Consider the following 17,869-nt stretch of genomic DNA (forward strand, 5'->3'; position numbering starts at 1 on the left):
TATGAATGGGGCAACAGGGCGGAAATACTGCTATGAATGTGCTCCAGACTCACCCCAGGCACTGAGAAACGAACACAGTCAGGGATAATGTTATGAATACAATTTCAACTCATCCACTACAATTTCAATTCACCCCAGGTGGCTTAACGGGAGGCTGGTAGATATGGAAGTTGTCAGTGGTTCCAAATCTTCCTCAGGCACCATGAATTAATCAAACGCGATCTCTTCCCTGTGCCCCCTGCACCACTTGTTCACATCAAGGGTTCATGCGCTTCACTAACTCTAGCTTGTAGAAACCACTGGCTAGTCAGCTAAGCCTCCAGTGATTTTTATAGTTTTCTCCCTTGGGTGCTTTCTTGCATTTTATAATTACCTTCCCTCCCCACTACAAAAGTGGGGATACCTAGGTCTTGGAATCTGGTATTAAGTTGTTAACTTTATATTCTTTTCAAAAATAAATAAACCAATAAATCTCTTGAACTACAATGCTTTTCCCTTATTCTTCTTTTTAATTTTGGGGGTTTTATTTTTAGGTTTTACTGTCTAAAGATTTCTTACAATATTTTTAAGCATGACAGGCTGTCCCAAGATGTCAACATCTGGACATAAGTTACTTGCAGAATTGTGGCATAGTTTTCTTTCTTTTGAAAATTAATTAATCTGTGATGGTTTAATGGGTATCAAATTAATAAAAAGAGCTTTTATCTTAACGTAGTTTTAGCAGCAGGCTTGGGCTTTATCAAGCCCCATGATCAGGATCGCCTGGAAAAACTTAGTTATTAGGTTCCCAGGGTAACTCCAGGGGATGGACCCTTGGCTTGCAGGCTTATTACCAGCTTAAACTCTGGAGGGCCAAGGATCTGCCCTCATTCCACAAGCAGGGTCTCCTTTATGCTGTCGAGGACTCTCAACTTCTGGTTCTGTCTCATCAAGATGGCCTCCCATCTCTTCAAAGCTCTCACAGTGTCCCAGCGGAAACTATTCCTATGCTTTCCTATGATCCTCTGAGTCCTCTGATTTCATTATGTCTACATAAGAGACAAGAAACAGGACAGAATCCAGTTATTATCCCAGACTCCTGATGGCCAGGAAACTCATCTCTCTCCTTATGCAGATTAACTCCTAGTGTGCCCAGCCCTTAGGGATCTTTGAGGCTGGTCTACCCCAGACACTACCCCCAGTCAGAGATGGCCAGACTTTCAGGCCCAGTTACTCCCCACAGATACAGATCGATGGAACCCAGTCAACAGAAGAGGCCATGACAGCCCCCGAGCACCACCACAGAACTTCTGTCCAGACTCAGGTCCCATTGGGACTCTGCTCTTTGTCAGGACCTGAACTGCTGGTTCTGAATCAGGTACCTCCAAGGGAAGTCACTACAGGCTCCTCCATCCTTCTTAAGCCACAGAAAGATAGATAGATAGATAGATAGATAGATAGATAGATAGATGCACATATTTTGCAGAGACAGAGGTAAAGAATCCAACTGCTGCATCAATCAACAGCCATTCAAAGAGTTCCTGACTTTTCAGGGCCCCCCTTCCTCAGGAGGGAACTATATGACTACATTTAAGGGGCCGATCGCTCCCCCAATCAGGAATCTGACAGTCCTGCTTCCTTCCTGCTCTTCCCATCTGTCTTCTTTGCCACCCAAGTCCTTCTACTCAGAATTGGGATATCACTGGCCTCTTTGCCAAGAGCAGGACTCGTTCTGCCCCTTCCTCATCAACACTGTTCCCACAGTCCCATTGATAGATGACTCTCTAAGCAGCTTCTACAAGTAAGTGTCCACTCACTAGGTGGTTTAGCCATAGCTTTAAGTGGCTCCAAGTGCAAGCAGGAGAACAGTGAAATAATCCCTGGCTTTGGTGAGTTCCCAGTCTAATGGGGGAGACAAGGCCCACAAGCACATAAAAATCCAGGCAATCATCTAGAGGACACTATTCTCAGGCTGGTAATATATTTAATGCTTTCAGCTGCACTGGCACAGTCACCTCGTCCATCTGGAGAGACACTCTTCTCTCTGGATGGGGTGTTGCACTCTCCTCTCTTTCCTCCTACCCTCCCCTCTCTTCCTGGTCTCTAAGTGATGGCCTGCTCACCCCCCAGGGGATCAACTCCAGTCCCATGGCTTTATATGTGGTGAGAGGCCAGAGACTGCCAAACCCATCTCCCATTCTAACCTCTCTGCCAATCTCCAAAATTTTACATCCAATTGCCTACTCCACATCCCCACTGGTTTACCTAACAAGATGCAACAAGAACTCTCAACTTTCTCCCGTCAAATGTGCTCTTCCTGCAGCACTTCCCACCCAGACCAAAGGCTCCATCATCCACCTGCCTACCTTTGTTCTGGTTCTGCCTCCATTCTGATCACATGTCACCAACCCCATGCCACCAACCATCCCAGCCACCAGCATCATGACCCTAGACCCTTGCAGCAGTCTAACTGCCTCCCTGTTTCCACACTGCTTCTCCAGTCAGTTCTCCATTCAGCAGTTGGACATGTCACTCCCCTACTCAGCATGCTCCAATGACCACCCGTTACCTACAAACTAAAATCCAAACTTCTACCATGGCCTGTAAGGCCCTACCTCACCCGGCCCTGCCTATTGCTCCAAGCTCACCTGCTATCACACTGGGCCTCACCCTCCACTCTACAGCTGGCTGGCCTGCCTGCTGCTCCTCTGGCCACATCAAGTTCACTCTTGCCTCAAGGCCTTAGCAGTGGCCAGTCTCTCTGCCTTGAATAGAGTTCTTTCTCCAGATCTCAAGACTCACTCGCTCACTTCACTCTGTCCTCTGCTGACATCTCACCTCGGCAAAGAGACCCTCCCTGACCACTCAATGATCCTATGAAAAATAACCCTGTCCCAATCCTCCCATCCCCTTACCCTGCACTACTTTTCTTCACTGCACTTTAAAATCAACGACAGACATTAATGTCTTCCTCTCTCACTAGAAGGAAAACTACCCGAGAGCAAGCACTTTGCCTGCTTCATCACTCAAGGACTATATGATAAATGAATGAATGAATGAATGAATGTCTGATACATTAATCAAATCAATGTTAACCAGATTGACATAGATTACGTTCTTTTCTTAGGAAGAAGGCTGACTTTCTCATAGAAACCATAGTATAAGGGATGTTACAATATTAATCAAGACCCTAATGCCCAACTTTTAAAGAAATATGATCAAACCCTACATTTAATTACAAGTTATATATCAAGCGACATAAAGCTCTCTAAATTACATGTGCTTTCAGTATAAAAGAAGAATTACAATGAAGCCTAGGGAAATACATTTTGATGTAATATAGCACCATAGTTCATTGTTCAAAGTTTATTTTATCAAAAGCAGAACGAATGTCTTCATTAAGAGTGTGCAATTCAGGGGCGCCTGGGTGGCGCAGTCGGTTAAGCGTCCGACTTCAGCCAGGTCACGATCTCGCGGTCCATGAGTTCGAGCCCCGCATCAGGCTCTGGGCTGATGGCTCGGAGCCTGGAGCCTGTTTCCAATTCTGTGTCTCCCTCTCTCTCTGCCCCTCCCCCGTTCATGCTCTGTCTCTCTCTGTCCCAAAAATAAATAAACGTTGAAAAAAAAAATTAAAAAAAAAAAAAGAGTGTGCAATTCAGAAAAGAGATTTTCCACAGGCATCTCTGAAAAAAATGTATGGAGGAAACTAAAGGTTACTTGCCCTTCTGAGAAGTCTGTCAAGAAACATTTGCATCTTGCTAAAGGTGCCCGAATCATCTGTGAGCAGCCCATCAGCTCAGACTTGAAGGAACTCCAGAGAAGAGCTCTAAGTTCCAGCCTGACTCTGCACCAACCAGGTGTGTCGCTGCAGCTCTCCTTCAGGGGCCCCCTTTCCTCATCAGTGCAGGGAAAAGAGTACTGGATGACTTCCACAGTCCCATCTGCTCTAGCTTTTCCAATGAAAATTTGTCCTCTTTTTCTCCTTGCAAATTTCCCTGCCTTGAGCATAAAATGGGTAACTCCACAGAAAGGGCTTCTTACACAGCCCTCTCCCCAGCACCCGAGCCTCTACCTTCATCCTGATTTTAGCCAACGCAAACCTGCCTTCAAAATAAAGGACTTGCATTAATTTTTCCATCCTTTGATCTTCTGCTTCTGCTGCTTCACAATGTCAGAGCGCCTTAGGGCTCGCCTCTCAAGGGAGCAATGCTCATGCATACACAGTGTTCACTTTGATCCAGCCTTCCTTGAATCCGAAAATAATGCCCCCCATCTCAGCCATACATTCTGTACTTTCCTTCAGGCAGTAGTAAGACACTGCTTTCTCCCTTCATCAGCCACTTTAGAGTCCAACCTCATAATCACTTTTTAAAAATTGCTTTAAAATTACAAGATCTTTTTTTTAACAAAAGGACAGAACCCATGTATTTAGTTTTGTCTGCCAAAGCAGCCTAAGAGTATTCTCTCTCTCTCTCTCTCTCTCTCTCTCTCTCTCTCTCTCTCTCTCTCTCTTTAATGTTTATTTATTTTTTAGAGAGAGAGAGAGACAGAGAGAGAGAGCATGATGGGCGATGGGCAGAGAGAGAGAGAGGGAGACACAGAATCTGAAGTAGGCTCCAGGCTTTGAGTTGTCAGCACAGAGCCTGACGTGGGGCAGGAACCCACAAACCACGAGATCATGACCTGAGCTGAAGTCAGAGCACCTGGGTGGCTCGGTTGGTTAAGTGTTCAACTCTTGATTTTGGCTCAGGACATGATCTCACCATTTGTGAGTTCAAGCCCCACACTGGGCTCTGCAGTGACAGCATGGAGTCTGCTTGGGATTCTCTCTCTGTCTGCCTGTCCCCTGCTTGCTCACTCGCTCTCTCTCTCTCTCTCTCTCTCTCTCTCAAAAATAAGTAAATAAACATTTAAAAAATAAAAATCTTTTAAATAAAGTAAAAATAATTTTTAAGAAAGAAGCTATTCTCCCACTTCAATGATGGGACCATACTTCAAAGCAGCCTTAGAACCTTGGGGGAAATAATCAGTGTTATAAAATCACAGGCTATGCTTCTTTTCACTGATTGCTTTTTCCCCCTCCTCCTTCTCACTTGCTTTGCTTCACCGAATTGGTTAGGACCCCATCAGCCTCCTTCACAGTGAGAGTCAACAGACCACTTCCCAGGCTGCCACTGGCTGAGGACCCCTCAAGTACTGTAATCACAAGACCCCAAGAAGAGGGAAGAGGGTAGCAGAAGGAAACCCATCTTCCTCACCAGTTAAAGCTACGAAAGCAATGGACCCCGACCCCTAACTTTCACATATGATATCCCAAAAGATCACCCAGACTTTTGAAATATAATTGAGAATATTGACCACTGTATAGCTGCCCACAAAGGCACCATTTTTGTTGAGCAGACTCACTCTACGCCTACTCTCAACGGGATTTCCACTGACCAGAGTGACAATGATCACGTCTGTGAAGCGGGGCCAGTGGGAGCTCTTGGTCAGGACCTGGAACAGATGGGTTCCACAATTAACACAGAATTTGAACTGTGCTCCACCCGCAATGATGGCTTCTTGTTAAGGAACCAGAGAGTCAAAGGGAAAATCGAAACCAAAGGCAGTTAACCAGAGCACCCTCCTGGAACAGCAGGAGGAAGAAGTCTGTGGACAATTTGGAAGGACGGAGCACCAGTTTGGAAGCATAACAGTTTCTAGCAGAAACCAGGGCACCCAGCAGATACCGAATCTTGTTTCCTGGCTGGCTTCAATGACAGTTCCCACCAACTCCACCAGTTCTAGAATTCTGACCAGCTAAGCCAGGGTCAACAGATAATGCTCAGTAAGGCATGCTGGCTTCACCCCCAGCTGTCTGGGCACCTGACCAGGTGTCATCTCACCTTGCGGGCACTATTCTGCCCTGGCTGCCCAGATCCCCTCTCTGTCATCTCCTCAGGGTCGGCTGGGGAGGAACGGTCAACGGCACAGTCTGAACCCTGCCCACTCACCAACGTCTCCTCTGCTGTTTGTTGTGGCAACTGGGCTGGGAGCACAGGGCAAGACGTCCTGGAGGTCTGCCTCCCTGTGGGCTCGTGGGGCCCTTAGCCAAGAAGCTCCTGAAGTGTTTCGGATGGCAGCAGGGGCAGCCCACTGGAAGCCTCCTGGCCGGTGCCTGGTGGGAAGGAGGAAAGGCAAGCTAAGTCAGGGACACACGTGCATAAGGGAGTAGGACCAGCTGGGAGGAGGAGCACATCACTCAGAGGCTGTGTGGAAGTGTCCCAAGGACAATAGGTGCTTTTATTCCCAAGTGTGGGGGGTTATGGGTTTAAAGTTCAGGACGAATAGTTACAAGGAGAACCGGAACTGGGTGCTTCCTTCCTCCACAGAGGACAGAATTCAGGAGAACTGAGGAGGGCAGAGCTGGGGTGAAGTCACAGGGTCAGGGGAGAGGCCCTGGCAGGGGTGAGGGAGGAAGGCCGCAGAGCAGGTAGTGGCTGTTGGGCCCTCTGGAAAGAGCTGGTACGTGGGCGATCAGGGGCCTGGCTTCGGTGACAAGGCCAGGGTAAGGAGGAGCTCACAGGACAGGGAGACAATACTCACACCTGGGAGAGGACTGTTCTCAGAAACCAGTGACTCCCCCTCACTGTCCAGAGCTCAGCCCACACCTCTGCTCCCCCAGAACCCACACCAAAGCAGCCCACGGGGCCCACCCTTAGCCTGCAAGGGTTCCTAAACCTCACCCCATCTCTTCCCTTTAGAAGTTTCTGTTTTGGGGTGCCTGGGTGGCGCAGTCAGTTAAGCGTCTGACTCTTGATCTCAGCTCACATCATGATCTCACAGTTCGTGAGTTCAAGCCCTACATCAGGCTCTGCGCTGACGGTGTGGAGCCTGCTTGGGGTTCTGTCTCTCCTTGTCTCTGGCCCTCCCCCTGCTTGTGCTCTCTCTCTCTCAAAAATAAACTTCAAAAAAAAAAAAGGCTTGTTTCCCTCCAGCAGCACATCTCAAATACTTAAAGTGATAAATCCATTCTTTCAAATGTGCAAATTATTTGCTGCCTTCCCAGAAGGTGTATTAATCCGTAATGAAGTTTGTAAACCCGAAGGGAATCAAGCTCTCATGATGGAATTTCAACCGAGAGACTTCTGGACAGAAAGGCCTTATACACCCGACTCACACAGGAGATCTAGAGGGTGGACACCCCCAGTTTGGCGTGGTGGTCCCCTGACACTTTGAGGTGTACTTTGAAGAGGAACTGGAAGGAACTGGGCCCTCAGAGGAGGGGCGGGATGAGGTGGAATCTCTGCCCTGCTACGGTCCCCCAGATAGATGCTCTTTTCCACCCGGACACAGAGCTTCAGCAGAAGGCTGACCCCAGAGTGCCAGCCCCATCTGTACCCAGCCCCATCTGTACCCCATCTGTATCCTGTTTGGCCACAGGATCAAGTGGGAGCCAAATCAGGATGGTGTTCCTGTAAGTGATGGTTTCTGCAGCTCTCATGGGCTACCCCAGTCAGTCCTGGCAGAATTTCTCTTGACCTGGCAAGTTTGGTCCCTCTGCCACCACTCACCTCAATGATTCTCCCACCTTGGTGAGGGCTCAGGGATACCTGCGGCTCTGTTCCTTGACCCTTACTTCACTTCCAGCTTGAGCACACCTGGCATTTCAGTCTCACCAGCGACACCTTCACGTGCTGCCAGCAAGAAGAGCCCCCTTGCCTGCTGCCCCTCCTGTGTCTCAAGCCCACGGCCTAGCTGGTGTCCACGTGAGACCAGGCTGTTCCACCACAGGATTCTTCTGCTCAGCTAGTTAGGCAACTATAATCCTTGGCTATCATCCTTCACAACTCAACCTGCACCAAGGCCTGCTTCTGAAGTCACCCACAAGAAAATGCAAAATTAAGCTACAGAATGTTTAAAAATTAAAAATGTATAAAAGCTGATAATATAGGCAAAATGGTTTTCTACACTAATTTTGCATCCCTATTAAGCATTACAGGTGCAAAAGAGTTCCCTAACACTCATGGTTAAAAAAAAAAAAAAAAGGGAAATAGAATGGGTCACATTTTTCTCCTTGGCAGGTGAGGGTGCAAAGCCACTTCAGCAGGGAACAGGGACCCTCCGGTGCATTTCTCTATAGAGAGGGGACTGCACATCATGGGTAGACAATTCCACCCATACAGTTTTCCAAAAGAAGGATTCACCATTCAGTCACTTTTTAGTATCAACATTTAATGAAAACCAGGAAAATATTAAAACACGACTCAGGATTTTTGCAGGGAGCTAAGGCAATGTGGTTTGATAAGGGGATTCACTGATGGCTTAATACAAGACAGTGTTTTCCAGAAGAAAGCTGTGCTGCTCTCATCCTGTTCTCCAGGGACAGTGGGGAGGGGAAGGCTGGAGGAGGGGTGCACTGGGATGTGTGGTGGGATTACGGATCACCATGATAACCAAGGACAGGGAAGGGAGCCAAGGATGCTGAATATCCCACATTAAACAGAATTCTCATTAGGAAGAACTATCTCATCGAAAATGCTAATAGTGCCTCTGTTGAGAAGCACTGGAAGGTGAATCAGAAATTAGCATGACTCTTGATTACAAGAATATCAGTTAAGTCTTCATGGGGAGATGACAGCAATGACTGTACGAATGTCCTCTCTGGCGAGCCCAGATGAAGGGGGATGCAGGCTTCTGATAGGGTGAGTCCTGCTAGTGGTGACATGCGTATCAGCTTATGAAGGGGATAGAGCCTGACAGGCACTGTTGGCTAGACAGACAGATGGACAGTGGTGAGCTACACATATGCCTTTGGAAAGGGACAAACCTCTCCTGTTTTTTTATTTCTTAGGACACAGCTGGGGCACCAAAACTGGACAACACATCACAAAAGAAACAATTTTAGTCCAGAGCACTGGTTCTCAAAGAGTGGTCTCCAATTAGCATCACCTGGGAACTTGTTAGAAACACCTCAGACTTGGTGAATCAGAAACTCTGGCCCAGGAACCAATGTTTTAACAAAGACTCAAGATGAATCTGATGCAGACTCAAGTTTGAGAACCTCTGGTCTAGAAAGTTTAGGATTAAAAATGGCAATCAGTCACAAGAAGTAACACTACCTCATCCCTGTGTAGTTTCTAGTACACTCTGAGAAGGAGGAGCATGTTGCAACATGTCTCTTGCAGACAAATGATCAGACATGGAGGGCATGAAGAAGGAAGACTTATGCAAGGAGAAATGAGGGAAAAGAGTAAATTATCAGGGCCAATCTAAGTATCAAGTTTGATAAACCATCCTAGAAGGATTTTGTTTTTAACTTGTTTTCCTCTTTGAATAGCCAATGCAATTATATGGTTCAAAACTCAGAAGACACAAAAGGGTATAAAGCGAAAGGTCCTTTACTTGCCCCTTCTCCTAGGTACCAAGCTCCAGCTTCCCTTCCTCAGAGTCAGACATGTCATCAATGTCTTCTTGGGATATGTTATAAAAATACATATCTATTTTTATCCCCATTTTGTCTTAAATACAGATGATAGCATATTATACACATTATTCTATACTTTGATTTTTTTTCATTTAATATGTTTTGGGGATTATTCCATATGAGAAACTTTAAGAACCACTGAGAAGACTTCTGAGTGCCTGGAAACATATAACACTCTCAGGGACACATGTGTCTTCCCTGCAAAGATGAAGGCCATCATGTGATTCTTGTGGATTTCTTAGTGAACCGCCCCTAGGAAAACTGCCCTGAAATTTTCAGCTTGGAGAACTCTCCACAAGTCCTACTTATATTCTGTTTTATATGAGAAGGATGTGACATGTAAACTCCTAGGTCACTAAAGTCCAATGGCAACACTACGAGACAATACCAGCAACCAGGGGGTTAGGCATCCTAGAATACACAGTGGAGGGGAGGTTGGAACCCAGGAGAGAGCTCAAAGCAATGAGAGGACTTGGAACATTTTTATCTGTGAGACTAATAACCATAAATCACATTTTATCTATAGGAATTAACAAAATACATGAAAGGATAAAGACAGAAACAAGATGAGAACACTTAACAGAGTCAGTTTTAAACACTTATAATCAAATATTGAACACAGAGTAAATAATATATATAATCTCTATCCTTCTACCAGTTTGAGTTGTAACATTCCCTTTATAATTACTTTTTGTTCTCTTTCCTTCAGCACCATCAGTAAGATATCTTGTACTCCATCAGTAATTGATAAAACAAGTATACAGAAACAAGTAAGGTTATAGAAGGTCTGAACACCACTATCAACTAACTTAACTGAATTGACACTACACCCAACAAGGCAAGATATACATTATTTTCAAGTGCACATAAAACATTCGCCAAGATAGACTATATTCTGGGCCACCAAACAAACCTGAATCAATCTTTAAAAAGTAAAATCATGTACAGATGTTCTATAATCATAATAAAATCAAACTAGAAGTTAATAACATAAAGATACCTGGAAAATTCTGTACATTTCTGGAGACTAAACAACATACTTCTAAATAACCCATAGGTAAAAGACGAAGTCCTGGGATACTGGATAATATTTTACATAGAATGATATGAAAACACAATGTCCCAAAATTTGGGGGGATGCAGCTAAAGCAGATTAAGTGTACAAGGAAATTTATAGCATTAAACTTATATTAGAAAAAGAGAAAAATCTCAAACCAATGATCCAAACTTCCACTTTAGAAAACTAGGAAAAGAAGAGGAATTTAAATCCAAACTGATCAGAAGGAAGGAAATAATAAATATAAAAGCACAAATCATTGAAATTAAAAAGAAAACAAGTAATAAAGTTTTTGAAAAACCTGAAAAAAAAGTTTTTAAAAATAACAATAAAATTTGAGCCTGTAGCCAGGTTGTCAGGGGAAAAAAAAGAAAGAAAAATTGTAATTGTCAGAAATGAAGGAGGGGATATTACTAACAGAGCCTACAGACATTAAAAAGAAAGTAAATATTATGAATGATTCTATGCCCATAAATTCAACAACTTAGATTAAATAACAAATTCCTTGAAAGGCACAAATACTAAAAATCAACCAAAAAGAAATAGCGGGGTTCTTGGGTGTCTCAATCGGTTAAGTGTCCAACTCTTGATTTCAGCTCAGGTCATGATCTCACGGTTTGTGGGTTTGAGTCCTGCATCGGGTTCCATGCTGACAGTGTGGAGCCTGCTTGGGATTCTCTCTCTTCCTCTCTCTCTGCTCTTTCCCTGCTCACATGTGCACTCTTGCTCTCTCTCTCTCTCTCTCTCTCTCTCTCTCGGATAAATTTTAAAAAATTAAAAAGAAGTAGATAACCTGAATTAAACAAATTTTATGAGGCCAACATTACTTGATATGAAAATTAGACAAAGATATTACAAGAAAAGAAAACTACAGGCCAAAAATCCTCAACAAAATGCTAATAAATTCAGTAGTATGAGATAACACATCCTTATAATGCGGGGTTTACCATGGAAATGTACAGCTGTTCAACATTTGAAAATAAATAAATTTAATTTATTTTATCAATTGATTGAAGAAGGAAAACTACATAATCACTTCATTAGATGGGGAGGGGGGGTGGGAAGCACCTGACAGAATTCAGTTTCCACTAATGGTTCTGATCAACTGCTGTAATCAGAATGCAAAAAACTGAGATAACCTGCTAAAAAAGGTAGAAGCCTCTTGAGTGATCCAGAAGTCCTCTCATGAGAAAGGTCTCAGGTGTTGTTACAAGATGAGTATGAGGGGACAGACACATGGTAGAGTCTTCAACATGTAATGGAATTACATTCATCATATAGTCAAGAGAGAGATGGTCATCTCATATGGTCAAGAGAGAGATGGTTACATTTAGGCAGATAGCTACTGAATAAAGAAAGAGCTTCGTTATCATCACACCTCTGCACAAAGGCAGATGCTTCCCGTTTGAGGTGGTGGGATTTCTTTTTTTTTTTTTTTAATTTTTTTAAACGTTTTTATTTATTTTTGAGACAGAGAGAGACAGAGCATGAACGGTGGAGGGTCACAGAGAAAGGGAGGCACAGAATCTGAAACAGGCTCCAGGCTCTGAGCCATCAGCCCAGAGCCCGACGCGGGGCTCGAACTCCCGGACCGCGAGATCGTGACCTGGCTGAAGTCGGACGCTTAACCGACTGCGCCACCCAGGCGCCCCGTGGTGGTCGGATTTCTTAAAACCACAAGTGTTCCAAATTTCCCAGAGAGCTGTCAGGAATGCTGTAAAGTCTTTTACTTTAGGTGGGAAAATGTATTCAATGACATTGAAAGTTCTTTTTAGTGCTGAGACAGAGTAGGGAAAAAAAAAATTTAGTTGTCTTAACTAAATGTTTGTTCGTTTTTTAATTAATGTTTGTTAAGAGTCAGGTAAAGGAGTATGAGACTCTACATTTTAAAAATCATATTGCTTATCTTTATGCATTTTACACTAGTAATTTAGTAGAGATATATATTTTTATAGTACACCCTGTAAAAACATTTCTTGTTATACATTTCTCTCCCCCTGCTACTTGTTCTAAAGAGACTAAATGATAGATTAGTCCTTGATCCCTTAATATCTTCAACCATTCACATTCTGTCAGTTCCCTTCTTTCTGCCTCCAGACATCCTTTCTTGAAAAAGACCCACAATTAGACCTACTGCTCTCTTTCTAGCTACCAACCTATTTCTAGACTTCCTTTCCACTTAAATGTTTTCAGTGAGTCATCAACACCTGCCACAATTTCCTTTCCACCCACTCCCTCTTTACCCCCTGCAATCAGCCCAGTTCTTTTATGTATCACGTACATGGTCAAAATTCTGGAGTTTAGGGGGGCTAAGAATATCATGAAGAAGACACAGCATTTTCATTCAAAGAGCACCCAGAAAAAAATCAACATAAATTCTCCAAATACCCAGTAAGCACAGATTGGAGAAAGGACCTGCAAAAGAAAGCTGACATTTATTAGGTATCTTCTACTACACTGTGGAGTTACATTGTGTCCCATCATAGCCATCAACAATTTCTCCATTCCTGTGCACTTACTTCATTTCAACTTGAATTGTACCAGAAATAACAATAAATGTAACTGGACCAAATTCACCAGTTAAAAGGTACATACACTCACCCACTGACATAACTGTTATAGGCTTTTTACAAGATGAATATAACACACAAAGAAGTTGAAAGAAATGAATGGAAATAATGAGAAAATATGCCAGGCAAAAACTAACCATAAGAGAGCTGAAATAGCAAAATTAATGCCAGACAAAATAGACTTTAATGTAATTAGACAAGAGAACCACTTCAAAATGATAAGAGGAATGAGATAAAAACATAGAAGATATCCCCAGCATTGGTTTTAGGAAGAGTCCAGTAAATGTAATGTAAATACAACAGCTCAGAATTAGAATTCTACATAATTCAATTCAATCCCACAATTATTTGCATAAAAGCTCTCAAGTTTGTTACCATGAACAACAAAGCTTGATCTAAAAAGACATATGTAGAATTTTATACCCAATAATTATAAAACATGCATTGCAAGCATACACGTGGCTGCTAATTTTATTGTGCTTTGCTTTATTGCACTTACCAGATACTGTATTTTTCACAATTGAAGGTTTGTAGCAACCCCGCATTGAGCAAGTCCGAGGACACCATTTTTCCAACAGAATTTGTTCACTTGCATCTCTGTGTCATATTTGGTAATTCTCACAATATTTCAAACTTTTATTATTATTTGTTATGGTTATCTTTGATGTTACTACTGTATAAGTTTTGATGTTGTAATTGTATAAGGGGTGCCACAAACCACATCCATATAAGATAGCAAACTTAACTGATAAATGTTGTAGATATTCTGACTGCTCCATTGACAAGCCATTCTCCTGTTTCTTTCCCCTCTCTTCAGGCCTCTCTATTCCCTGAGACACAGTAATATTGAAATGAGGCCAGTTAATAACCCTTCTCTGGCCTCTAAGTGTCTAAGTGAAAAGGAAGAGTCATATGTCTCTCACTTTAAATCAAAGCTAGAAATGATTAAGCTTAATGAGGAAGGCATGTTGAAAGCTGAGACAGGCCAAAAGCTAGGCCTCTTGTACCAAGAAGTTAGCCAAATCATGAATGCAAAGGAAAAGTTCTTGAAGGAAATTAAATGTGCTACTCCAGTAAACACAAGAATGATAAGAAAGCAAAACAGCCTTATTGCTGATAATAAAGTTTGAGTGGTCTGGATGGAAGATCAAACCAGCCATAACATTCCCTTAAGCCAAAGCCTAATCCAGAGCAAAGCTCTAACTCTCTTCAACTCTATGAAGGCTAAGAGAGGTTAGAAAGCTGCAGAGGAAAAGTTGGAAGCTAGCAGAGGTAGGTTCATGAAGTTTAAGGAAAGAAGCCATCTCCATAACAAAAAAGTGCAAGGTGAAGCAGCAAATACTGACATGGAAGCTGCAACAAGTTATCCTGAAGACCTAGCTAAGATAGTTCATGAAGGCAGCGACACTAAACCAGAGATTTTCAATATACGTTAAACAACCTCCTATAGGAAGAAGATGCCATCTAAGACTGTCATAGCTAGAGAGAAGTCAATGCCTGGCTTCAAAGTCTCAAAGGTTAGGCTCTCTTGTTAGGGGCTAATGCAGCTGATAATCTGAAGTTAAAGCCAATGCTCATTCACCATTCTGAAAATACTAGGGTTCTCAAAAATTGTGCTAAATCTACTCTCCCTGTTCTCTACAAATGGAACAACAAAGCATGAATAACAGCACATCTATTTAGTACATGGTTTACTGAATATTTCAAGCCCGCTGTTGAGACCTACTACTCAGAAAAAAAGGTCTGATGGAGATGTGCGATCAGGTTAATGTTGTTTTCGTGGCTGTTAACACAACATGCATTCTGTAGCCCCTGGATCAAGAAGTAATTTCAAACAACCAATGCCATAAAAATACAAACAACTGTAACAGAATGTTATAAAAACCTATTTGCCAAAAAAAAAAAAAAAAACCCTATATGCCAACAAATGGCACAACTTAGAGGAAATACATAAATTCCTAGAAACATATAAACTACCAAAACTAAATCAGGAAGAAATAGATAATTTGAACAGACCAATTATCAGCAATGAAATTGAATCAGTAATCAATAAACTCCCAAAAAAACTGTGAAGTCCAGAACCACATGGCTTCACAGGTGAATTCTACAAAACATTTAAAGAAGAGTTACTACCTGGGCACCTGGGTGGCCCGGTCGGTTGAGCATCTGACTTTGGCTCAGGTTATGACCTCACTGCTTGTGGGTTTGAGCCCTGTCCAGCTCTGTGCTGACAGTTGGGAGCCTGGAGCCTGCTTCGGATTCTGTGTCTCCCTCTCTCTCCTCCCTCCGCCACTCATGCTCTGGTTCTCTCTCTCTCAAAAATAAATAAACATTAAAAAAAATTTTAAAGAAGAGTTAATACCTATTCTCTCAAACTATTCCAAAAAACAGAAGAAGAAGGAAAACTTTCAAATTCATTCTGTGAGGTCAGTATCACCCTGATACCAAAACCAAATAAAGACACCACAAATAAAGAGAAGTACAGGGCCAATTACCTCTCATTAACACAGAAGCAAAAATCTTCAACAAAATATTAGCAAACAGAATTCAACAATCCATTTAAAAGGGGGAGGAGTTAAGATGACAGAGAAGTAGGGGGACCCTGGGTTTTCCTTGTCCCTCAAACACAGCTGTATTGAGGTCAGATCACTCAGAACACCCAGGAAATCAATCTGCAGATTGGCAGAAGGATCTCCACAGTTGGAGGGAGATAGCTTGGCAGGTGCGAGGTTCATAGAAATGAATTGGGGAAGAGAAAAAGAGAGGAGGGAACCCTTTTCGTGGAGAGACAAAAGGAAGAGAAAGAGAGAGGGGTTGAAAAGGACAACATTGAGTTAGCACAAGCAGAAAACCTCTCTGGCCCATGGACTGGGTAGTGAGGAGTACTGAGTGTCCCAGCTCTTTTTTGCAAAGTGTTTGAAGCTCAAATTCTGAGGTCTTGGAAGTGCATGACTTTCTTGGGAGCAGAGCTATGGCGTGCACTCCTGGGCAGGGAAGGGGCAGCTAGCCGGGAGTGCATAGGGTGGTGTAGACATCTCCAGGGCACACTGGGAGAGAACACTGCCCATCCCAGAGTACTTTTGGAAAAGGGCTTATTGCCTCCCAAGGACGAAATACCCTGCAGGTGCCAGCCAAAGGCCTTTCATCGTCAGGGGACAGAGGCATACCTAGAGTGAATATAAAACCTTTGCTGCCTTTAATGGTGGTACACTACAGATTCCACGCACTGTGCAGGCATGGGACTATTCCGCAAGGACAGAAAACTTTACACAGCACGGAGAGGCTCTACTCTAAAGGAGGGGAGTGGATCCACATGGTGCTGTGTCCTTTAAGACTGTGGGTTTTGAATCCCAGCCACACGCCAGAGAAAACCTCAGGAAAGTTGTGGGACAGGGCCGGTTGACTGGTCTCACTGTTCTGTGAGGGCTGCCTGAACAGCAAGGGGATGTGAGATCCCCAGTCTGGGGATCAAAGATTGGAGTGGTGTCATTTCCCCCCCAACAGCAACATGGTGGGACTTCAGAGAACAACACAGTGGCCTCCAGTGAAGGTGGGACCCACTTAACACCAAACCCCAGCACCCCCAAGCCTGGCAACTGTTTATTTTGGGGGGCAAGACTGACTCTGAGCCAAAGCAGAGTCAGATCAGCACAGCCACCATCCCCCATCCACCACGTGCACTGAAAATCCAGGGCTTCAAAATGACACCTACAGTTCTTTTTTCTTTGTTTCTTTTTTCTTCTTTTTTTCCCTTTCTTTTTCTTTAGAATCTGCCTTATAGTTTTTTGCTTTTCTGTTTGATTTTTTTTTTTGGTCCCCTTTCCTTTTCTCTTGCTTTGGGATCAGGCTCCCCCTCCTTTTTTTCCAGGGTCACTTCAACAAACAAATCAAAGCACACCTAGTGAAAGGTCCAAACATTGCACCACTGCAAGCAAGGAGGAGCTCTGCAGAGGGCTGACCATGGGAAAGAGCAGCCAAAACGCAATAGCAGAGTGAACAGAGCATATACCAAAAACACTTCCTGAAGTGCCAGGCTCTGGACAGTGTATGACCCTTTTTTAATATAGCAGTACTCTCAGGTGCAGGAAACATAAAAAGCTTTTAAAACATGCAAAAGACAGAAATGTAGCCAAAATGACAAGATGGAGGAATTTCCCCCAAACGAAAGGTCAAGAAGACATCACAGCCAGGGACTTGCCCAAAACAGATATAAGCAATATGCCTGAACGAGAATTTAGAACAACAGTCATAAGACTACTAGCTGGGCTTGAATAAAGGATAGAAGACACCAGAGAAACCCTTGCTGCAGAGATCAAAGACCTAAGAACTAGTCAGGATGAAATAAAAAATGCTATAACTGAGATGTAAAACAAACTGGATACCGTGATAATGAGGACTGAAGAAGCAGAGGACAGAATAGGTGAAATATAAGATAAAATCGTGGAAAATAACAAAGCTAAAAAAAAAGAGGGAAAGGAAATTACTAAATCGTGAAGGGAGGCTTACAGAACTAAGTGATTTCATGATATGATACAGTATCCATATTATAGAGTCCCAGAAGAAGAGTGGGAATAAGGGGCAGGAGGTTTATTTGAACAAATTATAGCTGAGAACTTCCCTAATCTGGGGAAGGAAACAGGCATTCAAGTCCAAGAGGCACAGAGAAGTCCCTTTAAAATCAACAAAAACAGGTCAACACCACAATGTATCATAGTGAAACTTGCAAAATATAAAAATAAAGAGAGAATTCTGAAAGCAGCTAGGGACAAAAGGTTTATAAGGGTAGACACGTAAGGT

At 43.2% G+C, this 17,869-nt stretch overlaps 1 protein-coding gene across 1 annotated transcript in view; it reads right to left on the minus strand.

The window, feature by feature from the left end:
* The window catches only part of MYLK (myosin light chain kinase), a 210,017-nt gene extending 203,912 nt beyond the window's left edge, over positions 1 to 6,105 (minus strand). The window contains exon 1 of the mRNA XM_019839242.3: positions 5,973 to 6,105. The gene's annotated coding sequence lies outside the window, so the exon portion shown is untranslated. The remainder of the gene's footprint in view (positions 1 to 5,972) is intronic.
* Between the last annotated feature and the right edge of the window lie 11,764 nt (positions 6,106 to 17,869).

Source organism: Felis catus, chromosome C2 (assembly GCF_018350175.1).
Source record: "Felis catus isolate Fca126 chromosome C2, F.catus_Fca126_mat1.0, whole genome shotgun sequence".
In the NCBI taxonomy this organism is placed as follows: domain Eukaryota; kingdom Metazoa; phylum Chordata; class Mammalia; order Carnivora; family Felidae; genus Felis; species Felis catus.